The following is a 9,569-nucleotide window of genomic DNA, read 5'->3' as shown; positions in this document are numbered from 1 at the left end:
ATAAGGGGTACAGTGAGCATTTATGCCCCACAGGTGTCTGACAGATTTTTGGAACAGTGGTGCATGAAAATGAAAAATAAAATTTTTTATTTGCACAGCCCACTGTTCCAAAGATCTGTCAAACGCCAGTGGGTTGTAAATACTTACTGCACCCCTTATTACATTCTGTGAGGGGTGTAGTTTCCAAAATGGGGTCAAATGTGGGTGGTCCACTGTTCTGGCACCACGGGGGGGCTTTGTAAATGCACATGGCCCCCAACTTCCATTCCAAACAAATTCTCTCTCCAAAAGCTCAATGGCACTCCTCTTCTTCTGAGCATTGTAGTGTGCCAGCAGAGCACTTGACGTCCACATATGGGGTATTTCCATACTCAGAAGAAATGGGGGTTACACATTTTTGGTGTAATTTTCTCCTATGACCCCTTGTAAAAATTAAAAATTTGAGGAAAAACCAGCATTTTAGTGAAATTTTTTTTTCATTTACACATCCAACTTTAACAAAAAGTTGTCAAACACCTGTGAGGTGTTAAGACTCCCTGTACCCCTTGTTATGTTCCTTGAGGGGTGTAGTTTCCAAAATAGTATGCCATGTGGGTATTTTTTGCTGTTCTGGCACCATAGGGGCGTCCTAAATGCGACATGCCCCCCAAAAACCCTTTCAGCTAAATTTGCTTTCCAAAAGCCAAATGTGACTCCTTCTCTTCTGAGCATTGTAATTCGCCCGCAGTGCATTTTACGTCCACACATGGGGTATTTCCATACTCATAAGAGAAGGGTTTACATATCTTGGGGGGCATTTTATCCCATTATCCCTTGTAAAAATTGTAAACTTGGGAAAATAACTGCACTTTAGTGAAAAAAAAATTCTTTTTTCATTTACACATCTGAATTTAACGAAAATTCGTCAAACACCTGTGGAGTGTTAAGGCTCACTGGACCCCTTGTTAGCTTCCTTGAGGGGTGAAGTTTCCAAAATGGTATGCCATGTGGGGGTTTTTCTGCTGTTCTGGCACCATTGGGGCTTCCTAAATGTGACATGCCCCCAAAAAAACATTTCAGAAAAACTTCCTCTCCAAAATTCCAATGTCGTTCCTTCCCTTCTGAGCCCTCTACTGCGCCCGCCGAACACTTGACATACACATACTTACTCAAGAGAAATCGGTTTACAAATTTTGAGAGGATTTTTCTTCTCTTACCCCTTGTAAAAATTCAAAAACGGGGTCTACCAGAACATGCGACTGTAAAAAATGAAGATTTTGAATTTTCTCCTTCACTTTGCTGCTATTCCTGTGAAACACCTAAAGGGTTAACACACTTACTGAATGTCATTTTGAATACTTTGAGGGGTGCAGTTTTTATAATGGGGTCATTTGTGGGATATTTCTAATAAGAAAATTGTAAAATTGCTGCTGTACTTTGAAGCCCTCTGATGTCTTCCAAAAGTAAAAACATGTCAACTTTATGATGCAAACACAGTAGACATATTGTATTTGTGAATAAAAATATTATTTATTTGGAATGTCTATTTCCCTTACAACCAGAGAGCTTCAAATTAGAAAAATGCTAAATAAATTTCATCAAATTTTGAACATTTTCACCAAGAAATGATGCAAGTATACACAAAATGTTACCACTAATATAAAGTAAAATATGTCACGAAAAAAACAATCTCGGAATCAGAATTAAAAGTAAAAGCCTCCCAGAGTTATTGATGCTTGCTAATGTGCAAAAAACGCTCTGGTCCTTAAGGCCAAAATGGGCCTGGTCCTTAAGGGGTTAAAGGTACAGAACATAAATAACAGAATACACAGTGAATATAGTAAATATATAAGTGCTTGAACATGCTGAACATAGTAAACATTTCACAGTGCGCCCAAAACAAGAGCAGCAGGCATGCCCGAGGAGATCCGCAACCCACAGGACAGCCTTTGGTGCTGAGATACCACATAACGTATAGAGCAACATTTGCCAGTGTACAAAGTACACTTCTAAGGCTAAGTTTCCACTTGTTTTTTTTTCTGGCAGTTTTTGGAAAACTGCCACTGCAGTTTTTGAGCCAAAGCCAGAAGTGTATTCAATAATAAGGAATAAGGAATAGGACATATAAAGGAAGGACTTCTACTTCTCCTCCCTTATGGATCCACTTCTGACTTTGGCTCAAAAACTGCAGTGGCAGTTTTCCAAAAACTGCCAGAAAAAAAAACAAGTGGAAACTTAGCCTAAGGAAACATTTACATCATAATTAGTGTCTCTAGGGCACAGATCTGTTGGGATAAGCTCAAAATCAACTGCTAACAATGACCCAAATGGAGAGACTTAGTGACTCAATTCGGGTTATTTTTTGATCATATCCGACTTTTGGCTTGTATTGAAAAATATAGCAAACCAAGTTTTTTAGTCCCAGACAAAAGTCGAAGATAACATAGTTCATGAGGTTGAAAAAAGACAAGAGTCCATCAAGTTAAATCAATATCCCTACTTTGTTGATGCAGAGGAAGTCAAAAACCCTTAGACTCCAAATATATAAATCACTGGATCGACGTTTTGTCCCTATAAATCTAGTATCCATAACCTGTAATATTATTACTCTCCAGAAATGCATCCATACCCCTTTTGAAATATTTCATTGACTTCATTATGACCACTTCCCCTGGGACAGAGTTTCATAGTCTCACTGCTCTTACAGTAAAGAACTCCCGCCTGTGCTGGTGTAGAAAAGTTCTTTCCTCGATCAGTGGTCCTTAACATTGTTGGAGGTACTGAACCCCACCAGTTTCATATGCGCATTCACCGAACCCCTCTTAATTGGAAAAATAAAATATTATTTTTTCAAATTCAAAACATAGGAGGTATATATTTAAGTATATATTTATACATAGGTGCACAAAATGAAAAAAAAACATTAAAAAACAAAAGCATTAAGACACATTAGGCGCAGGCAGTGTTCCCCCACACATTAGGCGCATGCAGTGTTCCCCCACACATTAGGCGCATGCAGTGTTCCCCCACACATTAGGCGCAGGCAGTGTTCCCCCACATTAACCTGTTCAGGACCCTGGTACTTAAGGACATATGCATACGTCCTGAGTCATTCCAGTCTCCGCCGCTCGCCGGGCAGAGATCGGAAACGGATGCCTGCTGAAATCGTTCAGCAGGCATCCAGGGCAAACGCCAAGGGGGGCCATGTAGGCCATGTAGTGCTGAAATCACAACAGCAATCTGCGGCGATAACGGGCTTATCGGGTCTCTGGGACCCGACCGCCCGGTAATTTTGCATGATCCCGGTTGTCACAGACAGACAGGACCATGCTGGAGTATAGGAGCGAGGTGGAAAGCCTGCCACCTCCTCCTATCCACTGCGATTCTTCGGTTAGCTAACCGACCAATCGCAGGGGGGGCGGTTACTTCCTCCCGCCCTGCCCGGCCCCTGGAAGTCCGGGGAGAACGGAAGGAAGACCAGAGCACGCGACGGGGGACGGGGGGGGGGGGATGCTGGGGCCCGACCCCGGTACTTACCTCTTCCCTGAAGACCCGGATCCCGGCGGCAGGGACGGCGGCGGTGGCGACAGGTGAGTTGATCTTCGGCGGCGGCGCCGGACCTTTGCAGCAGTCCAGACCGCCGTAAAGCGATCTGGACTGCTCCATCTGATACCCTTACACTACAACTCCCAGCATGCCCAGACAGTCCTTGGCAGTTTTGCAACATCTGGAGGTCCAAAGTTTGGAGACCACTGTGCCCTTCCAAATGTTGCAAAACTACACATCCTCAGCATGCCCTTACTGTCCAGGCATGCTGGGAGTTGTAGTTCTGTAACATCTGGCCCTTTAGATGTTGCAGAACTACAACTCCCAGCATGCCTGGACAGTTTTGGCATACCGGGAGTTGTAGTTTTGCAACATCTGGAAGGGCACAGATTGGGAACCACTGTATTAGTGATCTGCAAACTGTAGTCCTCCAGATGATGCAAAATTACAACTCCAAGCATGCTGGGAGTTGTAGTTCGGCAACATCTGGCTCTAAAGATGTTGCCGTACTACTACTTCCAGCATGCCTGAGAATGTTTGGGAGTAGTGGTTTTGCAACAACTGGAGGCACACTGGTGGGGAAACATTGTCTGTTTCCTAACTCAGTGTTTCCCAACCCGTGTGCCTCCAGCTGTTGCAAAACTATAGCTACCAGCAGGCACTGATAGACAGTGCATGCTGGGAGTTGTAGTTTTGCAACAGCTGGAGGTCCCCCGTCCCCCCCTTGTGAATGTACAGGGTACATTCACATGGGCAGGGGGCTTATAGTGAGTATCAGGCTGCAAGTTTGCGACGCAGCAAATTTTGTGCGGCAGCTCAAACTCACAGCGGGGAACTAGCTGTAATCCCCCGCCCGTGTGACTGTACCCTAAAAACACTACACTACACTAACATAAAATAAAAAGTAAAAAACACTACATATACACATACCCCTACACAGCCCCCCTCCCCTCCCCAATAAAAATGAAAAACGTCTGGTACACCACTGTTTCCAAAATGGAGCCTCCAGCTGTTGCAAAACAACAACTCCCAGTATTGCCGGACAGCCGTTGACTGTCCAAGCATGCTGGGAGTTTTGCAACAGCTGGAGGCACCCTGTTTGGGAATCACTGGCGTAGAATACCCCTATGTCCACCCCTATGTAAATCCCTAATTCAGGCCTCAAATGCATATGGCGCTCTCACTTTGGAGCCCTGTCGTATTTCAAGGCAACAGTTTAGGGCCACATATGGGGTATCGCCGTACTCGGGAGAAATTGCCTAACAAATTTTGGGGGCTTTTTCTCCTTTGACCCCTTATGAAAAGGTGAAGTTGGGGTCTACACCAGCATGTCAGTGTAAAAAAAAAATTTTTTTACACTAACATGCTGGTGTTGCCCTATACTTTTCATTTTGACAAGAGGTAAAAGGGAAAAAAGCGCCCCAAAATTTGTAATGCAGTTTCTCCTGACTAGGGTTCAAAGTGCTCTGGGAGCGCACAATAAGGCCCAGAAGGGAGAGTGCACCATGTACATTTGAGGTGATTTGCACAGGGGTGGCTGATTGTTACAGCGGTTTTGACAAACGCAAAAAAAAATAAAAAAAACCCACATGTGACCCCATTTTGGAAACTACACCCCTCACGGAATGTAATGAGGGGTGCAGTGAGAATTTACCCCCCACTGGTGTCTGACATTTACAATTTTGTACAGCCCACTGTTCCAAAGATCTGACAGACACCAGGGGGGGGGGTAAATGCTCACTGTACCCCTTGTTACGTTCCTCAAGGGGTCTAGTTTCCAAAATGGTATGCCATGTGGGGGTTATTTTGCTGCCCTGTTACCATAGGGGCTTTTTAAATGTGACATGCCCCAAGAGCAAAATTTGCTCTCAAAAAGCCAAATATGACTCCTTCTCTTCTGAGCATTGTAGTTCGCTCGTAGTGCACTTCAGGTCAACTTATGGGGTACCTCCATACTCAAAAGAGATGGGGTTACAAATTTTGGGGGGTATTTTCTGCTATTAACCCTTGCATAAATGTGAAATTTGGGGGGGAAACACATTTTGGTGATTTTTTTTTTTTTTTTTACATATCCAAAAGTCGTGAAACCCCTGTTGGGTATTAAGGCTCACTTTATTCCTTGTTACATTCCTCAAGGGGTCTAGTTTCCAAAATGGTATGCCATGTGGGTTTTTTTTTTTTTTTTTTTGCTGTCCTGGCACCATAGGGGCTTCCTAAATGCGACATGCCCCCGAGCAAAATTTGCTCTCAAAAAGCCAAATATGACTCCTTCTCTTCTGAGCATTGTAGTTCGCCCGTAGTGCACTTCAGGTCAAATTATGGGGTACCTCCATACTTATAAGAGATGGGGTTACAAATTAGGTGGGGTATTTCCTGCTATTAACCCTTGCAAAAATGTGAAATTTTGGGGGAAACACATTTTAGTGAAAAAAAATTTTTTTTTACATATGCAAAAGTCGTGAAACACCTGTGGGTATTAAGGCTCACTTTATTCCTTGTTATGCTCCTCAAGGGGTCTAGTTTCCAAAATGGTATGGCATGTTGTTTTTTTTTTTTTTTTGCTGTTCTGGCACCATAGGGGCTTCTTAAATGCAACATGCCCCCCAAAAACCATTTCAGAAAAACGTGCTCTCCAAAATCCCCTTGTCGCTCCTTCACTTTACATAGACATATGAGGTATATGCTTACTCGAGAGAAATTTGGCTACAAATATAAGTATAAATTTTCTCCTTTTACCCCTTGTAAAAATTCAAAATTTGGGTCTACAAGAAAATGCGAGTGTAAAAAATGAAGATTGTGAATTTTCTCCTTCACTTTGCTGCTATTCCTGTGAAACACCTAAAGGGTTAAAATGCTGACTGAATGTCATTTTGAATACTTTGTGGGTGCAGTTTTTATAATGGGGCCATTTGTGGGGTATTTCTAAGATGAAGACCCTTCAAATCCACTTCAAACCTGAACTGGTCCCTGAAAAATAGTGAGTTTGAAAATTTTGTGAAAAATTGGAAAATTGCTGCTGAACTTTGAAGCCCTCTGGTGTCTTCCAAAAGTAAAAACATGTCAACTTTATGATGCAAACATAAAGTAGACATATTGTATTTGTGAATAAAAATTTTTTGGGGGAATATCCATTTTCCTTACAAGCAGAGAGCTTAAAAGTTAGAAAAATGTAAAATTTTCAAATTTTTCATCAAATTTTGGGATTTTTCACCAAGAAAGGATGCAAGTTACCACAAAATTCTACCACTATGTTAAAGCAGAATATGTCACGAAAAAACTATCTCGGAATCAGAATGATAACTAAAAGCATTCCAGAGTTATTAATGTTTAAAATGACAGTGGTCAGATGTTCAAAAAACGCTCTGGTCCTAAGGTGTAAAATGGCCTGGTCCTTAAGGGGTTAATCAGGCAGTGTTCCCCCACATTAGGCAGGCAGTGTTCCCCCACATTAGGCCGACAGAGTTCCCCCACATTAGGCATACAGTGTTCCCCCACATTAGGCATACAGTGTTCCCCCACATTAGGCAGGCAGTGTCCCCCCACATTAGGCAGACAGAGTTCCCCCACATTAGGCATAAAACAAGACTTCAGGGAGAAACCAGGATTTTCGGCGCTGACCAAAGAGAAGGTATCGGAGCCCAGGTAAAGGAAGGAGGTTTATTAGCAACGCGTTTAACCGCGCTTGCGCGGCTTCATCAGGCTTAAAACACGGCAGTTGTACCAGGGTTATATACCCCCACGGGATTAACCCATGAAGTGCATAATTAAAATATATTCCAAAACAACAATATAAAATGTATAAATAACAATGAGTATAAATATACATTTATAACACTCAGCACTGATCTTAATGAAATATTATATAAATTACAACTATAAAATTAAGAGGACATATATAAAGGTAAAATTTGAAAAAAATGAAAAAATAGCCGCATAGTGTGAATTTGATGAAAGATAAGGACAAGAACAAGGTTCCCATCGGGCGTAAAAAGTTTAACCAAATGGTTGGTAGAAGGAGTTGCATGATTCATACCAAGAACATCAAATAAAGGAAGCACATTTTTATAGAAACTTGGCGAAAAACGCAACATCAGAACAGGTTCCAAAAAACTATTAAAATAAAAAATAAATAAATAAAAAATATATATTGATGAAAATATGAATGACAAATAGAACAAAATCAACGAGTATTTTCAATTGTCTCATTCAAACCGTGCGGAAATAAAGTTACCAACTTATGAATCCAAAAACTCTCACGGTTAATTAAACGTTGGAATCTATTGGAAATACCCTTTGGAACCGATTCCAAAATAATCAAATTTAAAGACTCTATGCAACTATTGTGTTTTAATGAAAAATGTTTAGAAATGCTATGTAGCATATACTCGTGTCTGATATTCCATCTATGGCGATTCATACGTGCCCGAACTGTTTGTACAGTGAGGCCCACGTATTGTAAACCGCACTGACAAGACAGTAAATATATGGCAAAATTAGTGTCGCAGGTAAGATTACCTTTGACTTTGTATTCTTTATGTGTATACGCTGATTTAAATACAGTTGTAGATTTAATTAAATCACAGCACATGCAGCGAGACCGGCCGCATGGAGAGCTGATGACAACCATCTGAACTGTGTCTACAACTATAGGTTTCAATTTACCAGGGGCAATAAGATTTTGTAAATTACGAGATATTCTAAATGTAATATTAGGAGTAGTAGGGAGAAAACTTTTGAGAATTGGATCATTACACAAAATGGGCCAATGTTTGGATAATATTTTTTTAATGATAGTAGCTTCGTTATTGAAATTAGTAATAAAATTATATTTGTGATTAAATGTTTTCAAGAGTGACATATTATTTAGGGACGGTGACTTAGGTGTGACCAATTCTAATTGTGTTTTTCCTTTTCCTTTTTTATAGGCATCGGAGAGTAATTTATTGGGATAACCTTTTTCACGAAAACGCCCCCTAAGGACAGCGGCCTGCGCATCAAAACTGTCATCTGATGTACAGTTCTTTCTGACGCGCAGGTACTGACCATAAGGGACACCACGGAGCCAGATAGGATAATGTGCACTTTCATAGCTAAGAAAGCTATTAATATCAACTTTTTTGAAAAAAGTTTTGGTACTTATGTGTCCCAAATCTGATCTGGATATTTCCAGATCCAAAAATTGGATTACGTGAGTGGAATGTTGCATAGTAAAATTAAGCCCCCAAGAATTTTGATTTAATTCACCGACAAATTGCTCTGCCTGCGAAAAAGAGCCACTCCAAATTGTGAATAAATCGTCAATATATCTCCGAAAAAAGCAAACAAACTCAATAAATGCAGGGGACTGTGCCATAACTAGGGACTCGAATCGCCCCATAAATAGATTAGCATAACTGGGGGCGAAACGAGTCCCCATGGCACAGCCCCTGGTCTGCCTGTACAAAACTTCATTAAATGTAAAAATATTATGATCCAAAATAAAACGAATAGAATCTAACAAAAATGCAGATTGGTCAGTGCTGAGTGTTATATCATTCGAAAAGGTATTTTGTATGGCTGATAGACCCAAGTCTGTTTGGATATTTCAGTAGAGAGAGCAGACATCCAGGGTTAAAAAAGAAAATGTCAGAGGTAAACTAATATTATTTAATTCATAAATTAACTGGGTTGAATCACGTAAATACGAAGGTAAGTTTAAAACATAAGGTTGTAAAAAAAGGTCAATAAAATGGGACAAGTTGGCTGTAAGAGAGCCAACACCTGAAATTATAGGACGACCAGGGGGTTTACTAGGATTCTTATGTAGTTTAGGTAAATAATAAAAATGGGGAATATTATAATGTTTAATATTAAGAAAAGTATGCTCTCTCTTATTCAACAGACCAAGGTCGGCAGCTTTCTGTATTAATGCTGAATACATGTTAAAATAAATCATGGAAGGGTCATTCAATAAAATCGAGTAATAACTCGTATCAGAAAGAATATTCATGGCTTCTGCTATATAGTCATCACCATCAAGTAATACAGTACCACCCCCCTTATCA

This window comes from Hyla sarda, chromosome 1 (assembly GCF_029499605.1).
Source record: "Hyla sarda isolate aHylSar1 chromosome 1, aHylSar1.hap1, whole genome shotgun sequence".
Lineage (NCBI taxonomy): Eukaryota > Metazoa > Chordata > Amphibia > Anura > Hylidae > Hyla > Hyla sarda.
Note: the sequence above shows the minus strand (reverse complement) of the source record.